The sequence below is a fragment of the Tasmannia lanceolata genome, unplaced genomic scaffold (assembly GCF_043159265.1).
Source record: "Tasmannia lanceolata isolate RefF3 unplaced genomic scaffold, GAP_Taslan_0.1 ptg000007l, whole genome shotgun sequence".
Lineage (NCBI taxonomy): Eukaryota > Viridiplantae > Streptophyta > Magnoliopsida > Canellales > Winteraceae > Tasmannia > Tasmannia lanceolata.
This window is the reverse complement of record NW_027518684.1, coordinates 21,519,478-21,542,622: the sequence shown is the minus strand read 5'-3', so window position 1 is coordinate 21,542,622 and position 23,145 is coordinate 21,519,478. Positions and strand designations below refer to the sequence as shown.

The window sequence follows — 23,145 nt, the reverse complement described above, 5'->3', positions numbered from 1 at the left end:
CATCATAAATCAGTGGGATGGACAGGATTGTGAATAATAAGTTTTTGAAAACATGGGACAGGATTTTGGTTAAATCTTCTAAATAAATTAAGAAAAAGAATATCAAATAATCAGCAACATGGGGATGAAAACTATTAAGCTACCATTGATGTTTCGGCTTTCTTTAAGTGTTTTTCAGTACGTGTTATAGAGCCAGGCAAATATTTCTACAGTTGGTAATGTTGTAGTGGCTTACTATATTTAAGAAATTGCAACTTTGTTACCAATTTAGCTCTAAAAATATATGTTACATGTAATTATGGAATGAAAGAGCCGATCATATCCTTAACCTGTCTCAAACGTAAGAGCTGAAAAACAAATTCTTTTCTTTGTAATGAAAGTTACCTAGACAACCAATTGCATCAATAGTGGAAGAACGAGAAATTTTTTTCAAAGAAAAAACTTATTATTCACCATGGACAGGATTGTGAATAGTAAGTTTTAGAGAGACTGATATGCCATGTACAGTTGCCGCCATCTCTGCGCCTGTAATATCACTGCCTCTCAACGGTGAAGACAAAGGCAAATTAGGGCTGCCCAAGATAGTTTCAAGTCTCAACACTTCCCAATCCCATAACGTATCAGAAAATTTGAATGTATCTATCTCCCATATAGATGATCCAGTAATATCAGCACTCCCCAATCACACAACTTTGCTTCTTTGAAGCTGTAGCGCAATAGTCAGAAAATTTGAATGCATCTGTCTCTCCCATATAGATGATCCAGTAATATCAGCACTCCCCAATTCTACAACTTTGCTTCTTTGAAGCTGGAGCGCAATAGTCAGAAAATTTGAATACGTCTGTCTCCCATATAGATGATCCAGTAATATCAGTGCCTCTCCACCGTGAAGAAAAGGACTGCCCTAGACCCCCCTCGCACAACTTTGCTTCTTTGAAACTGTAGCACCATAGTCAGAAAATTTGAATGTATCTGTCTCCCATGTAGATGATCCACCAGTAATATCAGTGCCTCTCAACGGTGAAGAAAGGGGCTGCCCAAGACCAGTAGCAAAATTTGAATGTATCTGACTCCCATATACATGATCCATCAACGCTTAATTTAAATGTTCCCGAATCCAATGGTATCCAGTGCTCGTCCTGATTACAATATTCGACTACCAGTTGTTTGATTCTGTCAGGAATTTCGATAACCTGCAAATACCAATTTAGAATTAAAAGATCATGACACAACAAAACAAAACGTGTGGATATGCCAATTACTGAAATTACCAATTACTGAAAAATTCAAAATAACAAAGAAGGATAGAGATGAAATTGGGATATAAAGATGGAAAAGAAATTCATGTATCATCGAGCATATTTGTAAGCCCTAAAAGGAATTGGGATATAAGATACATAAGACACTTAATAGGAAGAATCCCTAAGAAGCCAAATAGCAGCCAAAATCTCAAGGTTCACAATCCTATCCATGATGAAATTTAGCTGTAGAGGACACCTCTTGGGAATTTTTATCCGATATGCAGGCTTTGTCTCCCCATTTCCACCTTGAGGTCAAGATGTGTTTTGGAGGGCAGGAAAATGATAGAGAGCTGATCCAAGGGGAGGCTACAATGAAGGATTCAACTCCACTTTACAAAGTTAAAAGAATAATAGTTGAAACAGACTGTTACGACGTGTACGTGTACGTCAATTTAACCGGAAAGCTTACTTCTAAAAGGTTCACAGGTATGATAGAGTTGTTATAGAGTTAGGAGAACTATGATTCTGTTGAAGTATATTTTGTCAATAAGAAAAAGGATTTTGTCGGTAAGAAAAAGGAGGAAATTGACTTGGCCGGTAAGAAAAACTTGGGTGATTCTCTCGCAGGACATGGACTTGTCATACTGATTTACACTCCTGTGTATTTTCATTACCATTAGCGGGCTTGGGTTTGATTCACTTGATATGTCTATGAACACGAAAATAGTATGAAAACTTCGATCCAACTATGAGGCTTGGCTGTGATTTTTTGGAGTATAGAAGAAGAGGAGAGTGGAGAGAGGTTGGATGTCAACCACAACTTCATTGGAGATTTGTTTTTTGGTTTTTGTTTTTGTTTGTGCTTGGTTTGTAGGATTGAAATGGAAGAAAGGGAGATGAAGGTAGAAATGTCAGAAGACAGTTTCATACATATCAGCTATGTCTGTTTATCTATACAGGCAAAAAAGGCAAATAAAGGGTCGTTGTCTGACTATCCTTGTCTTCTTTATAATTTATGATCTTACTATATAGTTACATTGTGTTTCGGGTGGTAAAAATGGTCAATCTAGAGGTATCCACTTGGATTGGTTGTCTGAATATGTATTTTTTCAGACAAATATAGTCTATTTTTTAATACATCATCAGCCTCTCTTCCACCTATTTTAGGTTTTTCATCCTTTCTTCCTCCATTTTTGTTTTCTTCAAATCCACCCTAGATTCAACTCACAAAACCTCTCCAAATCCCCTTTTTCCTCCATTACTTCACTCCATTCTTTTTCTCTCCAAAACTATAATCATAATCTATTCACCTTCAAATCCTCTCTTTCCTCTTTTTTCCTTAAAAAACCCTAATAATCCCTATGCTAGGTTCTAATGGCTCCTCAGAATCCTCACTGCCTCGCATTTTTCCCTAGATTCTAATGGATTCTCGGAAGAGTCTCCCCCCACTGCCTCACATTGTTCCTCGTTTGTAAACACTATAAAGCCACTCTTAATGAATAAGAGTGCAGATGGTGCAGTCTTTCCTCTTTTTTCCTTAAAAAAACTCTAATAATCCCTTAACCCTAGGTTCTAATGGCTCCTTAGAATCCTCACTGCCTCGCATTTTTCCCTAGGTTCTAATGGATCCTCGGAAGAGTCTTCCCACTACCTTGCATTGTTATGACTACGACTCTAGATGGTGCAGCTCCTGTTGCTGGGAGTTCCAAAAATTGAGCTAGAAAAATAAAAGAAAAATAAAACTTATATCAAGTTGGAAAAATAAATAAAACAGTAGATAAATTTTAAACATTATATATACCTTTTTTTTTTCCCTAGGAGTTGGCCATGGACTGCTTGCCAAAGGACAAAGGAAGAGCTTTGCTTTTGGCATACATGGCAAATCCTATATTTGCTTTTCTCAATTTAAGTGAGACGGAAAGTGAGCATTGAGGTAGGATTGGGGATACTCATTTAGAGTTTATAGGTTTAAGAGACTAAGAATTCTCCATTGGAAGAGGAGTAATAGGAAGAGGAATTTGCCAGATTTCATGCAAAGTAGTTGCATTTCATCTCCCTGTGTTTAGTCTTTTACAAGTGCCAGTAAGACTGTCCCAGTATAAATAGTATAGACTAGATAGAGATGTTAATCACTAAAGGCTATATTTGTTTAGGATTTTGAGAATTGATCTTGGTTTAAAAAAAACACTGATTATTGTACTCAAAATAACGTTTAGTCCAATAATGCGTTTTTGAGACGCAAGACACAATCAGTTCTCAAAATTTTTAAAAAAAACACGGCCTTAATTATTAGTTTTGGATTCAAAAATCTATTCTCAAAATCGAAAACAAACAAGGTCTAACAGGGCCTTTGGGTACAGGGAAAAAAGAATTATGGAAAAATATAGATAAAAAAACAATCCATAGATGAAATCTAGGGTCTAGCAGGTTTGCAATTTTCATGTATAAATATTTGGTACACGCGCACGAAATTCCGGATTTGATGGGATTTGCTAGCATCCACCATGGGTTCGGCTAAAATTTCGGGCGAAATTTGGTACACGCGCACAAAATTCCGGATTTTTTTGCACGAATTTTTTTTCCGAAATTATTCATTCGAAATTCTGACGCTATAAATATTATTATTTTAATATCAATTTCTACGAAATTCCAGAAATGTCTTAAATTTTGAACGAAATTTGGTAAATTTTGGTTTCGGTACGTTTCGGTTTCGGTCCTCACCGAAATCCAAAATTTCGAATTTCGGTCTAAATTTAAAACCATAGGGTCCACCGCAAAAGGCATTTCGTATATGGGCTGTCACATGTTAGAGCAGGCAGGCGCAGAGGCTCACTTCACTCTGTGGCTGCTCTGACATGCGACATACCATCTGCGAAATGCCTTTTGCGATGGACACTAGCAAATCCCTTATTAGATATAAAGAAATCTTATTTTAGGGATTTTTGCCTTTTAGTCCCTAGTTTCTAAAATAATATCTATTTAGACAAATATCAGCTATATTAGCTAAAGGCTACTAATAGTTGAACTACCATGTTTTAATAATTGCACAAACTCATCTCATCTTTTATTATTTAAACAGCTCTCAAAGGTTATTACATTAGAAAAGTACGGAATGAGGGCATTAATTACCGAAAAATACGGATTTCTTGTACTAATTAGAACTATCATGAAACTCGGGTGATTTTCAAAAATCGGTGGAAAAAAGACCCCAATACCCTTCTGACATGATCAGAGTCCTCGTATGTTGCCCTTCCTGACACATTCACAGCCCAACGTCAATGATTATCTTTAAAATAATATTTTATTATTTATCAGGTCTCTTTTGGCTCAATTATCAAGTACGCCGCCAGATTCTGTAATATGTCGCCGGAATATTAAGTACGCCACCGGAATATCAAGTACGCTGCCGAATTTTCTAGGTTCAAATATGTGTTCTAAACGTATCGAGTACGAGCCGGATTCTGGAGTACTGCGCCAGAATATCAAGTATGCTGTCGGATTTTCTAGGTTCAAACATGTGTTCCAAATGTATCGAGTATGCCGCCGGATTCTAGAGTATGCCACCGGAATATCTGAAGTACACCGCCGGAATATCAAGTACGCTGTCGGATTTTCTTGGTTCAAACATGTGTTCCAAACGTATTGAGTACGCCTCCGGATTCTGGAGTACCCAGCCAGAATATCTGAAGTACTTAAAAATATTTTCACTTGTGAAGGATCCAACGGTCTCTGCTTATTGCATACAACAAAGATTAAAACGAACCCAAGTCTTTTTTTTTTGTTCAAACATATGTTCAAATGAACCAAATGAAAACATGTGTTCCAAACGTATCGAGTATGCCGCCAAAATAACTGAAGTACATAAAAATATCTCCACTTGTCAAGGATCCAACTGGTCTCTGCTTATTACAGACGACAAAAATTAAAACGAACCCAATGCTTTTTTGGGTTCAAACACATGTTCAAACGAACCAAATGATAACAGCTAAGGTCAAATGCATTAAATGCTACCCTAGTTTCTCTCAAAGATAATATTAAAATATAAAAAAAATGGTTACAAAGAGACGTGAGAAATAATAAAATATTCAAATCTAATTTTAAAGATAATAATTGACGTTGGATTGTGATCATGTCAGAAGGATATTGGGGTCTTTTTTCCACCGATTTTTTAAATCATCCGAGTTTCATGATTGTTTTAATTAGTACCCGAAATCCTTATTTTTTTAGTAATTAATGCTCGCATTCCGTACTTTTCTCATATTACATTTCCCAAACAGCTCTCAGAAGCCAATGAAAAAAGAAAAGCCGAGTTTGTGTCATTCTCAAAACATATTAGTGCCAACATTAGTAGCCTATCTAAAATGTTTAAAATCATAAATAATAATTTAAAAAAACAGATTTGATAGGCAATTTTGCGGAAAGTCATTTTGCATCTCACTGCTTGCAATAGAGGACAACCACCTCAGATGAATTAAATGAGAAACACAAAATCTGCCTGTGTGGTTGTCTCCTCTTGGAAAAGTGAGCCGCGACATAGCTGTCCGCGAAATTGCCTAGCAAATTCCTTTAAAAAATATCTTAAGACTAACTTCCATTACTTTAATGTGTGTTATTTCATTTTCAATGAAAATTTTATCCTAGTTTAATAGTCTTAAACTCTTTAACTCGAGGCCTCTATTCTCATCATTCTGCTCACTCAAAACAAAACAAAACAAAATCCCAACTCTGCTCGTTTTCATGGAATCTAGGTGGTGCATGCAAGGTGACAACAAGTGTGGCTCAATTCTCAACGATGAATGTGATCTTCATGTATGTATTTCATGAAGAATAATTTTTTTGGAAGAACTGTGTTTTAGCCTTTCAACCCAACCATGCAATGTGCACTAACATTGCATTTGGGGGTTGATCACATAGCACTGACTGTGTTTTAGCCTTTCAACCCAACCGTAACACTAATTTACATTACATTGCATTGGGGGGCCGTGGCCCCCTACATGCTATACGTGGCCCCGCCCGTCTCGAGGTACTAGAGTACTTCACCGAGCCAAAGAGGTTCAAACACAAAATCACTAACGGAGCAGAGGAAAATTCCTCACTGAAATGAAGAGAATTAAACCTATAATATTAGAAAAAAATCAACAAGAAAGTTCTTAGCTAAGCTAACAATGGAATAGAAAACTGTGTTATTCATAGACGGTTAAAAAAGCAAAGAGTGACTAAGCAGGTATATAAAATGTGAAGCATGTAGAAATTAACCACAAGTCAGAGAATATGACAAAAGAATGCACGAACATTCATATGAGACACATGTCTTCGAACTCTCGTCACTGGGGAGCTCTGCCCATTTCTTCATTTCACTTTTATATATTCAAAATTACCCTTTTAACAAACTCATCCTAAAATTTAGTTTAAAAACACCATAATTCCCTATAAAAGAAGCAATTGAACCCCCAAAATTTTAAACTAAACAAAGCAGACTAGGCCCCTGTTCTTCTTAATGGGTGGTCTTGAACTTCTGATCAGCTTCTATAAAAGATTATCCCCAGTATTTCAAAAAAACTTGTCAAACATCTGTGAACACCACCTAATATCATGAAAATGAACCCTAAATCCAGTTCTCTCTCTCTCTCTCTCTCTCTCTCTCTCTCTCTCTCTCTCTCTCTCTCTCTCTCTCTCTCTATATATATATATATATATATATATATATATATATATATATCATGAAAATGAACCCTAAATCCAGTTCTCTCTCTCTCTCTCTCTCTCTCTCTCTCTCTCTCTCTCTCTCTCTCTCTCTCTCTCTCTCTCTATATATATATATATATATATATATATATGTATGTGTGTGAGAAAATAAAGTATCTGCAGCTGCACAGATAAGCTATCTGTGCATGGGTGTAAAAATCAGCCCTATTGGTTCATTACTTGGGGATCCAAAGCATTCATTTGGAAGGCCCATCCATGGATAGGGTGTGTGCCAAAAATCAGCCCTATAGGATCATCCTAACCCCGCCATTTGTGGAGGGAAAAATGGGCAGAAACAGTATCTGTCCATTTTCCCCTCTAACTTTGATTGGGTTAGGATGGTCCTATAGGGCTGATTTTTGGTACACACCCTATCCAAGGAAGGGCCTTCCAAATGAATGCTTTGGATCCCAACGTAATGAACCAATAGGGCTGATTTTTACACCCATGCACAAATAACTTATCTGTGCAGCTGCACATACTTTATTCTCTCTCTCTCTCTCTCTCTCTCTCTCTCTCTCTCTCTCTCTCTCTCTCTCTCTCTCTCTCTCTATATATATATATATATATATATATATATATATATATATATATATATATATATATATTGAGGAAAGTGTAGCTACACGATCGAGTAGCTAAATTAGCTACTCCGTCGGCTTAAAATACAGTGGGGGCCCACATTGTTTGGGTGATGCAAATCATTCATTTGATGGGCCCTCACAAAGATAGGGTGTGCCCAAAAAATCAGCTCCATGGGATCATCCCAACCCTACGATTTGTGGAGGGAAAAATGGAAGTGTATAAACCTTCACAAATCTGTCCATTTTTGCCTCCACAGTTTGAAGGGTTGGGATGATCCAATGGAGCTGATTTTTTGGGCACACCCTATCTATGTGAGGGCTTATCAAATGAATGGTTTGGATCACCCAAACAATGTGGGCCCACCGTATTTTAAGCCGACAAAGTAGCTAAGTTAGCTACTCGATCGAGTAACTACACTTTCCTCATATATATTTTGAATGGTGAAATCTAGTTCATTATATCATAAAAGAAATGATAGTTCAGTTACATGTCATAGCTCATTTAATAAAAAAAATGATAGTTCAGTTACATGTCAGAGCTCATTTAATAAAAATAATGACTAAAGTAATCTCAAAGAAGGTGCACACTCTCAATATTAATAAGCAACTTACACTTTGGAAGGAGATGAAGATTTCTTATATTCTAGTATCTCAGAATATATCCATGCAATAAAGATGGGGGCAATTCCAAGCAAAAATGAAACCTGAAATGGAACAAAAAATTAAACTTGATGAAGATAACATACAGATTTTGATTTCAAGAAACAAGAACATGACAAGATGCAACACGGAAAAAATCAAACGCATTTGTATATGGCATCAAGTGATTTGCACATCAAAATCACATCAAAACTTATCTCAGGATCCAATGAGCCAATAAACAATAAACGGATATGGGAAAACATCAAAAGTGCTCATAAAATGATATGTGGAAAGCCAATCCAAAATGGGCTTGGCATCATAGGAGAAAAGGTATAATAAGCACTCACCAATCTAGCTTGTGAAAGACTAAGGGCCCTATATGAGCGTTTAACCACAGTTTCCGTTATTCATTTGTTTAATGATTTAGTTTATACAAATTTTATTCATTCTATTTCTCACCCTTTGTTGAGGATCGTAGGGTTTGGATTCCAGACCCTGCTGGTTCTCTTTCAATGCGATGTTTTTTTTCTTTTCTATAGGTTAGCATCTCTGAATAGGGAAGTCTCTCACTGCATAAGGATATGGAAAGCAGTGGCCCCACCTAGGGTGGTGGATTTCTCTTGAATAGTAGTCAGAAAGAGAATAAACACGTGTGACCGGCTAAAAAGAAGAAAGTACAGAAGGCTAGTTAGTGTATCTTCTGTTGCTGCAGTGAGGAGACGTTGGACCACCTTCTAGTTCAGAGTCCCTTCTCATTTGGACTATGAGAGTAATAAGCAGCTTTGGCATTCAGTGGGCACTCCAAAAGTCAATTAAAATGATTACTCTTGAAAGGAGTTCGGTGCCGTTTGGAGAGGTTGGTAGAGCCATGTGGAAATTTGTACCTTATGTGTTGATATGGCACCTCTGGAAGGAAAGAAACAATCGCATATTCAGAGATGTAAAGAGTAGCTGGGGGAGAATAGTATTTGACATTAACGCTGTATTATAGCTTGGAGTAGCATTGGGAAGGACGGACCAAGTTACAGCTTCGGGGAGATTTTAAGAAACTAGAAGACCGCCATTCATGAAAAGAAGAAGCAAATCGAAGCGCCAAGGTGGAGCCCCCCCCCCACCCCCACCTAACAGCCGGATTAAATTGAACTTTGATGGAAGCTCTAAAGGGAACCCAGGACGAGCGGGGGGATTGGTGTCTTATTCATGGACTAAAGCGGATCTACTCTCCTTTCATACTCCGGACCGATGGGGCATTGCAATTCAAATGAAGCAGAAGCGTGGGCATTACCATAGGGATTGAGGTGGTTTACAAATCATGGAAGTGATCAATTGATCATTGAAGGATATTCATCAAATGCAAAATTGTAGGCTACTAATAAGTCAGTAGGTCCTTGGGCACTAGAGGATATCATGTCGGAAATCAGGGATCTAGATACATCCATATCCCCAAAATTCCAACATAAGCGTCGGTCCACCAATGAAGGAGACGACAATTTAGCAAAAGAAGGTGTGGAAAGAGAAAATATTGTCATTTTTCAGATGGAACCCGAAATGGAGGTGAGAGGTGATTGAAGGGGCAATGAAGGACTACATCTTTAGGGCTGGAAAAATTATCAAATTGGGTCTCTTGGGTTGGGATGAATATGTATCAAGGGATGATGTAGTGGCTGTTACACCAGTGGGGCACCTTGTCCCTGCGATGTAATACGATTACAGTGTTGATAAAGGGAAATGTTATCAGCACTACCATTTTTTATGATCGCACTCCTCACTTTACTAAAAAGTAAGGTATGGCCCGCACCATAGGATGATCCAAACCGTCTATTAGATGATGGGCCACAGCCTAAATAGGTTGTGCCCCAAAAATCATTTCCATAGGTTGATCCTAAGCCTATGGAAATGATTCTCGCTTAGGGTGCGAGAGGTCCCGAGTTCAATTCTCCGAATGCCCCATTACATAACAATTTTAGCAGATTTTTTACCTATCAAAAAAAATATATAGGTTGATCCTAACCCTCCGATCTATAGAAGGACTGAATCTGAGAGGGTTGATCCTAACCCTCTACAGGTCGGAGGGTTAGGATCAACCTATGGAAATGATTTTTGGGGGACAACCTATTTAGGCTGTGGCCCATCCAATGGACGGTTTGGATCATCCTATGGTGCAGGCCATACCGTACTTTTTAATAAAGTGGGGAGTGCGATGGTAGTGCTGATAACATTTCCCTTGATAAATTTGTTACTTTTCCAAAATAAAAAATAAAAAAACATTGAGCGTATGCAAAAACATATTTATGAATAAACGTATGTGTGCATAAAAGTAAGCCAGTTAGAGGTATCATATTCCCAAACAGAATCATGAAAAATAACCAATATATTTATGAATAAACATTAAATGAATCACTTGCATCACCCAAACAACATAGGGCCCAAATATATTTCTGGTCGATCGAGCAGAAACACAGTGGGACCCATGTTGTTGGGTGATCCAAACCGTTAATTTGATGGGCCCTGACATAGATAGGGTGTGCCCAAAAAATCATCTCCATAGGATCATTCTAACCCTTGATTTGTGGAGGTTTAAAATGGACAGATTTTAAACCTCTACACATCCGTCCATTTTGAACCTCCACAAATCAAGGGTTAGGATGACTCCATGGAGATGATTTTTTAGGCACACGCTATCTATGTCAGGGCCCATCAAATGAATGGTTTGGATCACCCAAACAATGTGAGTCCCACTCTACTTCTTGATTGGATAATGTATACTTTAGTTACAATGCCCAGCTCATGTTTGGATCCCTATGCATATGCAAAATTGGAAATAAAAAATAATTCAAAAATTCTATATGGAAATGGACATGAAACAAAAGAAGCATCCGCTCCCCTCTTACATCATCTAATCACACTAAGAGATAGAAAACAAAGCAAGGTAAGCAAAATCAAAATTCATGCTTAATGGCCTCTGAGTCAATAGCTAAAGCATCTGTAACATCAATTGATATGCAAGCCTAACATGACCAAAACTAGGACCCATAAATCCAACTACCTTCATTTCTTACCATTGAAGTTGTGTTTACCGGAAAGGTGTAGCCGTGTTGGAAGGAAATATGAGCTAAAAGGTGATAATATGTAAAACTAGGCATTATAGGTGGTTAACTAGGCCATTGTAATCTTGCCAAAGCAAAGAAAAAGCCATGCTAACTCAGAGACATCCATCAGTTCCTTATAGATCAATCTTAAGAATCCATACCATTTCAACCATGAGGCTCTAAAACAGTCACTTCCACAAGATCAAAGTGTACAAAGAATATCAAGCATCAAAATGCCACCTTGATTCAACTAGAGAGCCCAATATCAAGCATCGAAATGCCATCTTGATTCAACTAAAGAGCCCAACATGCTCACATATTTCCTAAGGAAAGAACCATATATGCAAACAACAATTACCATACAAAATAAGAACTAGTGTCTCCTTTCCGAATCAAAATCGCATTGCTTCATAGTTCAAAACTATACCAGAGAATATCAACGATCACAACGAAACCTATGTTAACTAGAGAGGCCAGCATGTTTACACATTTGCAAAGGTGAATAAGTACGCCAGCATGTTCACATATTTGCAAAGTCTGCATAAGTACCATAAATGCAAAAGGAAAACTAAAATAGCCAAAAATAAGAACTATTATCTCCATTTCGAAACTTTGAAGTCTTGAAAATCATTATTATGACTCCTTAGCTTTACTAACCTTGCTATTGTTTTTATGTTATAGTGGTCCACGTAATTAGTATAAGCAATTCCTTTTGCCGCCCAAACTCATCGCATGACACTCCCTATGACCAGCCATATACAAAGTGAATCTCGCATATCATTTTCAAGTTGAGACAAGATATAGTGGTTCATCTTGTCAAATGTTCTTATATACTCCATGTTTGTCATCACCCTGGCTCTAGTAGTTTCCTGTCACATTTTTTTGAGTGGTGCAGTAACAGTTTTATTAAGGCATAGCCCAGGAGACCGAGATGGTCGAGAATTCGAGCTACAACAAAGATAAAAACCAACAAAAACAAGGCCCCAAGGAAGAAAATAGAACTCGGAAATTGGCAATCGCACACAACTGTGAGCTAGTTGATCTGATTCGCTATTAGAAACACCGTCGATCTTATTCACTATTAGCCAAGTGTCTAGCGTGTTGAAACACCATCTGGTGACACTCAACACAATCCAAGATCTCTTCTATAGCATCATCAAATCTTCAACAAGCAATGATCCCCATGGATCATCCATTTGATAATCTTCAACGAGTGTCCTTCAACTATTAGCTTGTTGAAGTCCCTCAGATCCACCTTAAAGCTTGCATTTCAGCCTAATTAGCATCCTCTTCACCTATAGGTCCAGAGAAAACACACTTGGTTTCTGCAACCTCGTCTTGAAGACCTCCCATTCCTGCTGGGCCCGGGTTCCCCATACTAGAACCATCAAAGCTCAACTTGATCTGACAAATAGAAAGAGTGGACCATCGAGGAGTTGGGGCTTGAACAGCGAGTTTGCTTGTGCAAACCTCTACACAGGATCGCCTCAAGGTAGCTTTCGAAATTCCATTAAACTAGGGAGAACTTAAGCCCAATGGATAATCATCGAAAGGACCTATTGGTAAATTGGATATGAATTTCTAACAATTGTCCTTTGAAGAAACGTATATTCCTTTCCTTCACAAATTACAGCAAGAAAGGCGGGTGTATGACTCCTCATAGGCCATGGGACAAAGTTCCACCTGTCAATAAGAACGTTAAAATTATTTGGGAAATCCCAAGAATGCCTAATAACCTCGGAATATAATACTAGATCACTTTCGTGAACCTGCAATGGATGAAAATATGATCGATTGATTTTCCCACCCCTATGCAAAGGGTGCAATGATCGACGATGATGACACGGCAGCTACAAAGATGATCAACCATCCGAATCTTGTTAAGGTACATAGTCCATCCAAAAGCACATACTCTTAGCGAAGCAGAATTCCTCCGAATAATATTTGTTGTTGGTTAATACATTGTCCCATCACAAGCTCACTTCCAAATCCTCTTATTATTACCCTCTTGTATGATAAAAACCGACTCCAATGTTTCCAAGAACAATGAAACCCTCTCTATTTCCATATTAAAGAAGTTTATGTGAAATTCAATCTTCTATCCTCTTTGTCAAAGGAATATGTAACATTAATATCTCTCTTCTAGGACACCAAGAATAGGTCAAGAAACATGTCTTTCAGTGGAGCCTCTTTGCACAATGGATCACATCAGAACTGATGATTTGTGGACACGGACACGAGTGTCACAGGTCGACAAGGACACAGAGTGTCGGACATGGCAAACCCCAAAAATTTTGAAACGGGGACACGGTTAAAAAAGAAAGTATATATGATCATGATTCGTACACACAGATATGAGGTGTCTTGACATGACAACTCCTAAAAATCTAGAAATGGTGACACGCTCATACCATACATATAAAATTACTTATTAAAAAAAAGGGCGGCCCAGTGCGCAAGGCTCCCGCCATTGCGGGGGTCTGGGGAGGGCTAGATGTATCATAAATTGCAACAATATAAATATGGTATTCATTTAGGGCACGTTTGGCTGCCATGAATTTCTTTTCATGATAAATCGGAATCTCCAAGTGGAGGTGAGGGTGAGATCGCTACAAAACCGGAAACAAGATCCCGGAACCTAGCGTCAACGTGGCTAAAAATTAGGAACAAAAAAACTCTACTCAAAATCGGGATGACCTTTTCCAGACTTTTAGCGCCCGGAGACACTAGTCGCCGGGATTTTGTTTCCTGATTTGTAGAGATGTCACCCTTATCTCCCTTGGAGATTCCGATTTATCATGAAAAGAAATTCATGGTAGCCAAACGTGCACTTAACAAACATATAAATCTTAGAATTAATCAGCTATAATCTAAAACAAACAGGAGATAAATAAATAAATAACAACGCACTCATTAATTTAACATATCCTCTTTAGTCTCCAATATGCAGCAAGAAAGGGAGACCAATAGGATACAATGAATAAAGTATTGGAATAAGAGTTTGTTCAGGGTTTTAGGTGTATGGGAGGGGATATAACAACAAATATTAGTTAAAGAAGAGAAGAGTTAATAACAAGAGGTAAACACGACATTCAATAATAAAACAGAATGTCACACTTGACACGGTACACAAACATCCCACATAAAGTCTGCCACTTATATTATAGTAGTACATTTAAAAGTGTCGAAAGGAGTGTCAACACGTGTGGACACGCGTGGCGTGGTGTGTCAGACACGGTAGGACACGTGTCTCAGCAAAAAATTCGAAGTGTCGGGTAAATCATAGGAATTGTATCTCCTTTAGTCACTCTATATCAAACTCCCGTTAGAAAGGAGATCTTTAAAGTAAGAAAATCTCTCCCCGTTGTTACACTGGTGATCCTGTAGTTATCGAGCGAGTATCAGCCTCCAAAGCTCACTCCATTTTCTCCTCAATCCCCTTCGTCCACAGATGAAATCCTATCTTCCCAAACCGCCACAACCACTTGCCAAACAATGCTCTATTCATTACTTTTTACGTTCCAGATGTTCTACCCCCAACTTTTTTTAGGCCAGCACACCTCCTTCCAATTGACCAGATGGAATCTCCTCTTATCATCTAAGTCAGCCCCAAAAAAAATTACAGTGGAGTTGTTCTATTAGCTGAGGACCCCAAATTGACATTTGAACTGAGATATGTAATAAGTGGGGAGGTTCAATAGAACTGAATTGATCAACGTGATTCTGCCTCCCAGAGACAACATAATCCTCTTTTAGGTAGAGAAACATTTATCCAGTTTTTCTATTATAGGATCCCACATTTGTTTCTTAGCCCGCCACATAAAAGCAGCCTCAAATGTCTAAAAGGGGGCTGACCCTTACAATATAGGCACATCTCTCACTATCTTCCTCACCGAGATTAATGCCCATCAAAACTGATTTGCTGGAGTTAGTTCTCTGGCCAATCACCACGTCATAACTTCGGATAACCGCTTACAGATTCTTGATTTTATCAGCCTCGGCACTACTAAAATCCAATGTGGCATCAACTACTGTAAATGAGTAACCGTTCCTGGCTCTCCCAATTTAAAGCCTTTAATGAGAAGACAACTCCTTGCCTTCTCTGACATTGTACTTATAGCCTTTGCCGTCAGGGTGAAAAAGAAATGAAGATAGCAGATTTCCCTGACGACGACCCCATGTGGATTTAAAGAAACCATGAAGCAACCCATCAACAAAGAACACAAAACTAGGGGCTAGGCCTCTAGCTCTATTGGTAAAGACGGCGTTCATCGACCTTGAGGTCAAAGGTTCAATCCCAGCTTACCTACCCAAAAAAAAGAGAAAACCAAGCAGACAAGATGCATCTGCACATTCAATACAGCCATCCATTGCGAAAACCAATCCTCCCCATCATGTAATCTAAGCTGACCCATTCAACTCTGTCATATGCTATCTCCATTTAAAATTTGCAGACCACACCTTTAATTGCATCACAATTATAACAATGCACTGGCTCACTAACGATCAAAGCACCATCGATGATGTGTCTCCCTTGAACGAAAGCACTTTGATTGTGCAAAAAATGTTTACTAAGAACTTTCTTCATCTGGTCTCTTGAGACCTTGGGCAACAGTTTGTACACACAACCCATCATAATCACGTATTTTAGTTGCCCCTTTTGTCTTCAGCATTAACGCAATAAAGTAGCCACGATAATTTTGTCTAGTGACATGTTGCCATAAGAGGCCTCGAATAAAGACATCAAGTCCACTTTCACCGTCTCCCAACACACCTGAAAAAAAAAGATTGCATTGTTTGGACTTGGGCAATATCACCTTTCAGGAAAAAAAGACTAAACATAATTTCCTCTTCACTGAATTCTGCCTCCAATCACTGTCCACTTGGTCAAGCTGATCGAAGAAAATCCCATTCGGGGGGGGTAGGGAAATGATTTCCCCTTGTGGAACACAGATATTTGTAAAATTAAAAAACTCACCGATGATGGCATCCTTATCTTCACTTCTGATATCCCATATCAACATCGATTGGATTCTCCTGCCTCTTCTTCCAGCACTGGCAATTTCATGAAAGTAAGAGGCCTTCTCATCTTCCTCTTTAAGCCATTTGGTTCTAAACCTTTGTTCCAGAACAATTGTTATTTTAAAATCACCCTATTGTATTCTTCATAAAATCTCGTCCTATCTCGTCTCCTCCTTCAAGAAAAAGGACCTTCTTCTTTCTCATCTATATATTTGATAAACTTAAGTAAATCTGCTTTTTTTAGGGTGACTTGGCCACTCTAACAGCTTCATGAGCTTATCTTTGACATATCTCAGCTTTTGGTCTATTTTCATGTCAGTTAGTCGGAAGCTTGAGCATCCTTCCACTAATCAACGAGCCTCTCTTTCATCTTCGGTTCCTCCAACCAGGCATGCTCAAACCTGAAAGGACACAGACCCCAGGACTCCGTCCACCCGTCCAATCTAATTGGACAATGGTTAGAAATCAATTTGACCACGGCACCTTGTCAAGCACTATGGAAAAGAGAAATCCATTAGTGACATACAAGAAAGCGGTCCAGTCTGCTTCTACCCTAATTCCTAGCCCACGTAAAGTGAGCACCAATCAAAGGAAGGTCCACTAAAGCATTAATGCTAACAAAGTTCAAGAAGACAAGCATTCTTGGTGATATTCTTTCGCTTCTAACTCTGTCCTCAATGGGTCTAATCACATTAAAGTCTCATCCAGTACACTAAGGCTCACTCCATCGTCCCATGAACACCTCAAGTTCCTCCAAGAATCCCCTATGTTCAGCCATATTAAGGGCCCATACACACTCGAGAAAATCCACCAAGAACCGTTAAGGTTCGTCTTAAGCAACATCGACACCAATAAGATGCCAGTGTGTTCATTTACCAATGAAAAATAAAAGCCATCCGAGGCAATCAGGATACCACCATCCGTTCCCACAAAGTCGAGAGAAGAATAAGCAAAATTGCCTCTCTACCCCATGTCCCTAATCACCTCCTTAGCATGAGAAACATTTTCTAGGTAGCCCAAACCCTGCACGTCCCACATAAAGATCATTGAACAACAACAAGTTGGAGAGCCCTACCCGTCTTCCTACTTCCACTACTTTCCGACGTAGAATTTCCACTTCATTCGCCGAAAGAAGATTCATCATAATTTATTGACAATTGAAAGCACACCATCTCATGAATCATTCTTCTTGAACTTTCACTTCTCGTTTGCTCGAGGGGGTCTTTCGCATGGCTGTCTCTATGTTCATATCTCAGAAAAGTCCCCCTGATCTCTTTTTCCATCACTTACAAATGACAAACCCGAAGTTTTGCCAACCACGATAAGTAGATCCTCCTCTATTCTATTAATATCTTTTTCCAACCAAACCCTCTGGTGCTCCCAATTCAGATTGTCTACTAAAATCATCCTTCATTAGGATAATGGCTAAATCTCTATCGCAGCAACCCAGCTCAAACTCTACTATCTACTGCAACGATTAATTCTTGTCTGAAAAAGACATGTTCTCTCTCTAGCTAGACATCTCTCTATCATAGTTTGCTTCCTCCTCTACCCTACCTAAAATGTCAATTCTTTCTATGAGGATCTCATTTCGAGTAGCACTACCTTGTGGCAAACCAGAACTAACAAGATAAACTGATGAAAATAAAGTCATTGTGTGCGTACCTCGATTAGTCGGGAACCTGTCGTGTCACCCTCACGACCAGTGTTTTAAAACTCGCTGACTCGGCTCGGAACTCGGCCGAGTCGACGCGGATCTGTGGCGGCCGCATTTGGGAGCCCCAGACTCGGCGAGTTTTGGCCGAGTACTCTATGCCATCTGAAACACCAAGCTAACTTTCTGCCCATTTTTCGCACAAAAAACCTCCTGAAACCCTATCTCACGAAGAAGAAGATGGAGAAATGATATTTTCACCCTTCTTTTCTATAGGGACAGCCCCAGTAAAAGTATAAAATAATTATAGATACACTAGAAGGGGCTGTCCCGAGTAATACAAAGGGCAGTCTGGAATAAAACAAAGGGGATAATACTTAACTTACCCCTTTTAAATTTCTTGTGCAGAGTGATGTACAGTGAAAGGACAAGCAATGTAATACACGGTGGGTTTATCTTGTCATCACAGCCTAGCTTAAATGACAGGCATAAACTCATCACTACTATGGCAGCCTACATTGACTTGTTTTGTAGATTCGTCTTGTCTTTTAGTATTTAAATAAGTATAAAATGTTGCTATAGTTCCCATGAAGCTCTTACAAGTCAATTAAAAATAGAGGACAAGCTGAATTTGTGCAGTTACTAAACATTGATTGTGCTGATATCGTTCGCCTAAATCCAATGCCCAATTTGAAAGTGCATGAATTTTCTACAAAAGTTTAGTAAGAAAAATTATTTTTAAATCTTTTTATATTTTTAACACTTTAAAAAACATATAACTTGGCCGCGTCAACCGCGTTATTGGCCGCGTCAGCCGCGTCCGCGCCGAGTCAACAAGGTTTCTCTTCGGCCGCGTTCCGCGTCACATCCGCGTTTTAAAACACTGCTCACGACTACAATGAGTATAGCTCTGAGGTCCACAACTTCTATCACAGTCTCCCCCAGACTCAGTACGTCCACATCTACCACCATAACCACCTCCACCACATCCAAAATGACCACCACCAAAACCGCCGCCGCAGTTAATACCATACTCCTTTTTTTTGGGTAGGCAACCCGGTTTGGCAGGGACCCCACCGGTTTATTAGATAAAAGAGAAAGATGCTACATTCAAGGGCACAAGGCGCCAAGGGATTATTCGTCTGGAAAAGTAATGCCTGAACCGTGTGACAGTGGAGGGTGATACCCTCAATGCCATCCGTTGGCTTAGATGATCTTCGGTCCCCCCTTGGAGATTCGCTCAGTTCTTTAATGAGATCCATGATAGAATTGATGGTTCATCAATTGTTTTCATGGCTATCAGAAGATCAAACAATAGTATTGCAGATCGTCTAGCTAGGGAAAGGTCAGGAGAGCAGGGTTTGAACTTTGGAGTTGTTTGATTTTCTGCCTCTTGATTCAGGGCTCATGTTGTATTTTCTTCTATTCTTTTTTCTGTGTTGGATTTTTTTGTACTCTTTGGGTTGACTCCCTCAGTCGTCCCTTTTGCCTATGAATGAAGCTTGCTATCATTCAAAAAAAAAAAAAAAACGACACCATCTGTAACTCAGAACACATTAGAGAGGGAGATCCAAAATCTAAGAGTTCAAATTGCTCAATAGTCAATGGATGAGTGCTAAGTAACACAATCAGCTAGCTCAATAACCCTTAGTTTCCCCCTCAAGACCTGCTTGGGAGGGTGACTCCACTCCTCCTATCCTTTCATTGCCATTTTTCCTGTAATTCACAGTGTGATACATTGGGTTACTCCATTTATGGGCCCTCTTCTTCACTGTCCTCAAATATTGAATCATAATTTTTCAGTTTAATATCTTGAGGGGCAATGTTTTCAGCACCTCTAATTGTGGTGTCTTCTACAACCTTCTTGGTAATTCGAACTGGTCGTCATTCCTGTTTGTGGATTTTAACCTGGGCCGTTGGGGAGCAATGACATGTTAATCCCTCATAACAGCCCAGGCAAATCGATCCCCAAGACCCAAACAATGAGAACACCAGACTCAGACATAGATGCACACTAGAGTCTACAAAAGACATCTAGTAAGAGAAGAATTTTAGGATTACTATGAATTTGCGACAATGACTGTTGAAACAAGAATTGCGATTGTACAAATATTTTGCGATCAGAAAATGCCACGGGACCATAAAATGCCACCACGAACAACATCTTCACTGAAGTCACCCCAAAATCCCTTTTATGATTGCATGATTGAAGCAAAATTCACATGATACTTCCAATCTCATACAACCCCTCTTTTGGTGTGTACAAAGGGAAAAAAGAAGAAGAAAAATACGGATATAGGGAAGAAGATATAGAAAAGAAGAAGAATGATCAAACCATAGAGTACACTCTTATAGCAAATTAGTGGTTGTGTATTGGGGCTATAAGCAAAAGAAGAAGATAGAGGAAAAAGGACAAAAGAAAAGAGGAGACAGTAGTGAGAAGAATCAAACCCTCACACACACACACAAACACAAACACATTGTGTATTACTATTTAGATACTAAAAATGTGATTGATACTAATACCCTAACGCCTAAAACGATACTCTAAAATCCTTAAGTAAAATCATCCAAAAACAAACAAGGAATAAAAGCAACGAATCGTCCATAATAGAACTTAGAAAAAGAAATCCAATGTTCAATATCACAATATAATCCAAAACGACGAAAGATCAAACAGACTGTCACAAAAATCAACCAACGACATCATAGCAACTAATCCAGCTACAATCCCAGACAAAAATCTCATACATTTAACAAAAACAAATCAATATCACAAAATAAGAAAAGATTCTAACCCTAAAAACTATCAATTCATCCAAAATGCACAAAAAAAGAATAAAATCTCATACCTGACCAGGAGTCAAAGGCCCCGAAACCACCATTCTTATCTGAATCAACAACAAAAACAGAAACAAAAACAAAGAAAACGAATCAAATCGATCTGAATCCAGAAACGTGAGATCTCTCAATCGAGAAAACGAATCAAACTGATCTCAAATCAAAGAGCAGAGATCGAGAAAAAAATCCTGGGAATGATGATCTTTTGCACTTTATTTGTGAAAAGTATTCATGAATAGGAAGATCTGGGGAAGATTTAACCCTAGAAAAAGAGGAGAAGAGGAGATCTGAAGCAAAAGCGTTTTGCTTAGAAAATGGGAAAAATTTCGGAAGAAATGTCGCTCTCTGCAAAGGGGCGGTTGGGGGTTGTTGTTCAGCTTCTGCTTATAATTCGTTGCTAAAAAAATGAAGGGTGATGATTTATTCGCACCCCTCTGTAGATGATTCGCACCCATTATAATAACGTGAATTTGACTTCAAAAAACTTGGGAAAATGACCAAATAGAAGGGGTTTCTTCTGACTATGACATTTCAAGAGGGCTGTTTTCTAAATCACCAATCAAGAGTGCATATGACTAAAATGCCCTTGACTCTCTCTCTCTCTCTCTCTCTCTCTCTCTCTCTCTCTCTCTCTCTCTCCCTATCAAATCACCTATTTGAAATGATTACATTTAGGAGAAAACAAATCCCAAAACCCACCTTTTTCCCTCTTCTTCTTCTTCCTCCCACCTACCAAAAAAACGTACGTATGAAAAACCCAAAAACCTCCATTTTTGAAACCCAAAAACCTCCATTGTTAGATGCCAAAAGCTCCATTCTAATGCTAAAAACCTCATTTTTAGATGTGAAAGCCTTCGTAACCCTTCATTGCATTGCACAGCGCTTCCATTTTCAACAAATATTGGAAAAAAACGTTATTAGATTTGGAAATCTTAAAAATCTTCACTAGACCACCATTCCATTGCAGAAAGCTTCCATTGAATGGAAAGGTACCCCTCTCCCTTCTCTTTCCATTATTAGGCATGTTTATAAACTTGAATGAAAGTTTTTCATGTTAAACTACTGTCTTCCATTGCAGAAGAATCACTATTTAATCTTATTTAAATTACTTTAAACACTTTATAATCGTTGTTATTTTACTGTAATCCACTAATTTCTTAAGTTAAACCAGTATTTCACTACCATAAACCAGTACTCAAGTGGGTGTTTATAAGTGGTTTATATAGGTTCTTTGGGTAAGATTCCTCCGTAGTGGTTTATAATCGTAATTAGTGGTTTATTAAGGGTTACCAGTGGTTTAGAGTGTTTATAAATGGTTTATAAGGATTAACAATGGTTTAAAATGTTTATAAATGATTTATACAGGGTAAGAAGTAGTTTCTAGTGTTTATAAGTGGTTTATATAGGCTTATCAGTGGTTTAGAGTGCTTACAACTGGTTTATATAGGGTAAACAGTAGTTTATATAAGCCTATTGGTGGTTTAGACTGTTTATAAGTGGTTTATGTAGGCTTATCAGTGGTTTAGAGTACTTATACATGGTTTATACAGGGTAAGAAGTATTTTATACTGTTTATAAGTGGTTTATATAGGTTTATCAGTGGTTTAAGTATTTACAACTGGTTTATATAAGGTAAACAGTGGTTTATATAGGCCTATCAGTGGTTTAGACTGTTTATAAGTGGTTTATATAGGCTTATCAGTGGTTTAGAGTGTTTATAGATGGTTTATACAGGGTAAGAAGTAGTTTATAGTGTTTATAAGTGGTTTATATAGGTTTATCAGTGGTTTAGAGTTTTTACAACTGCTTTATATAAGGTAAACAGTGGTTTATATAAGCCTATCAGTAGTTTATATAAGCCTATCAGTGGTTTATACTGTTTATAAGTGGTTTATGTAGGCTTATCAGTGGTTTAGAGTGTTTATACAGGGTAAGAAGTAGTTTATACTGTTTATAAGTGGTTTATATAGGTTTATCAGTGGTTTAGAGTTTTTACTACTGGTTTATATAGGGTAAACAGTGGTTTATATAACCCTATCAGTGGTTTAGACTGTTTATAACTGGTTTATGTAGGCTTATCAGTGGTTTAGAATGTTTATACATGGTTTATATAAGGTAAGAAGTAGTTTATAGTGTTTATAAGTGGTTTATATAGGTTTATCAGTGGTTTAGAGTTTTTACAACTGCTTTATATAAGGTAAACAGTGGTTTATATAAGTCTATCAGTGGTTTATACTGTTTATAAGTGGTTTATGTAGGGTTATCAGTGGTTTAGAGTGTTTATACATGGTTTATACAGGGTAAGAAGTAGTTTATACTGTTTAAAA

The 23,145-nt window shown here is 38.2% G+C and overlaps 1 long non-coding RNA gene across 1 annotated transcript; it reads right to left on the bottom strand.

The window, feature by feature from the left end:
* Positions 1-239: 239 nt before the first annotated feature.
* On the bottom strand, positions 240-21,208 carry LOC143882266 (uncharacterized). Its single transcript, XR_013252158.1, has 3 exons — positions 20,830-21,208; positions 8,183-8,274; positions 240-1,193 (listed from the first exon to the last, which is right to left on the bottom strand). It is a non-coding gene; the product is annotated as an uncharacterized LOC143882266 (long non-coding RNA).
* Between the last annotated feature and the right edge of the window lie 1,937 nt (positions 21,209-23,145).